Genomic DNA, 1997 nt, shown 5'->3' with positions numbered 1-1997 from the left:
ACAACGTATAACGTTATATGGTAATACGTTATAAATAATAACGTCAAGTAGTATTACGTCATAACGTATAACGTTATGTAGTATTACGTTTTAACGTATAACGTTATGTAGTATTACGTTATAACTTATAACGTCATGTAGTATTACGTTGTAAGGTATAACGTTATGTAGTATTACGATATAACGTATAACATCGTGTGGTATTACGTTATAACGTATAACGTTATGTAGTATTGCGTTATAACTTATAACGCTATATACTATTACGATATAACGTATAACGTTACATGGTATTACGATGTAACGTATAACGTCATGTAGTATTACGTTACAAAGAATAACTTTGTGTAGTATTGCGTTATAACTTATAACGCTATATACTATTACGTTATAACGTATAACGTTATGTAGTATTACGATATAACGTATAACATCGTGTAGTATTACGTTATAACGCATAAATGTAGTATTACGTTATAACGTATAACGTTATGTAGTATTACGTTACAACGTATAACGTTATATAGTATTACGATATAACGTATAACGTCATGTAGTATTACGTTATAACGTATAACGTTAGGTTCTATTACGTTACAACGTATAACGTTATATAGTATTACGATATAACGTATAACGTTATGTCGTATTACGTTATAACGTATAACGCCATGTAGTATTACGTTATAAGGTATAACATCGTGTAGTATTACGTTATAACGCATAACGTCATGTAGTATTACGTTATAACGTATAACGTCATGTAGTATTACGTTACAAAGAATAACTTTGTGTAGTATTGCGTTATAACTTATAACGCTATATACTATTACGTTATAACGTATAACGTTATGTAGTATTACAATATAACGTATAACATCGTGTAGTATTACGTTGTAAGGTATAACGTTATGCAGTATTACGATATAACGTATAACATCGTGTAGTATTACGTTATAACGCATAACGTTATGTAGTATAACGTTATAACGTATAAAGCCATGTAGTATTACGATATAAGGTATAACATCATGTAGTATTACGATATAACGTATAACGTTATGTATTATTACGATATAACGTATAACGTCATGTAGTATTACGTTATAACGTATAACGTTATGTAGTATTACGATATAACGTATAACATCGTGTAGTATTACGTTATAACGTATAACGTTATGTAGTATTACGATATAACGTATAACATCGTGTAGTATTACGTTATAACGCATAACGTTATGTAGTATTACGTTATAACGTATAAAGCCATGTAGTATTACGATATAACGTATAACGTCATGTAGTATTACGTTATAACGTATAACGTTAGGTTCTATTACGTTACAACGTATAACCTTATATAGTATTACGATATAACGTATAACGTTATGTAGTATTACGTTATAACGTATAACGTTATGTAGCATTACGTTACAAAGAATAACTTTGTGTAGTATTACGTTATAACGTATAACGTCATGTACTATTACGTTTTAACGTATAACGTTATGTAGTATTACGTTATAACGTATAACTTCATATAGTATTACGTTACAACGTATAACGTTATATGGTAATACGTTATAAATAATAACGTCAAGTAGTATTACGTTATAACGCATAACGTTATGTAGTATTACGTTATAACGTATAAAGCCATGTAGTATTACGATATAAGGTATAACATCATGTAGTATTACGTTATAACGTATAACGTTATGTATTATTACGATATAACGTATAACGTCATGTAGTATTACGTTATAACGTATAACGTTATGTAGTATTACGATACAACGTATAACATCGTGTAGTATTACGTTATAACGTATAACGTTATGTAGTATTACGATATAACGTATAACATCGTGTAGTATTACGTTATAACGTATAACGTTATGTAGTATTGCGTTATAACTTATAACGCTATATACTATTACGATATAACGTATAACGTTATATGGTATTACGATATAACGTATAACGTCATGTAG

General features: G+C 28.4%; 1 protein-coding gene across 1 annotated transcript in view; it reads left to right on the top strand.

Annotated features, from left to right (window-relative positions):
* Positions 1–1997, top strand: part of LOC122577497 — a 182880-nt gene that overhangs the window by 39426 nt on the left and 141457 nt on the right. The gene's annotated exons all lie outside the window — the stretch shown is intronic.

Source organism: Bombus pyrosoma, unplaced genomic scaffold (assembly GCF_014825855.1).
Source record: "Bombus pyrosoma isolate SC7728 unplaced genomic scaffold, ASM1482585v1 HiC_scaffold_4725, whole genome shotgun sequence".
NCBI classification, from domain to species: Eukaryota; Metazoa; Arthropoda; class Insecta; order Hymenoptera; family Apidae; genus Bombus; species Bombus pyrosoma.
The sequence above is the reverse complement of the archived record's forward strand: the minus strand, read 5'-3'. Positions and strand labels throughout refer to the sequence as shown.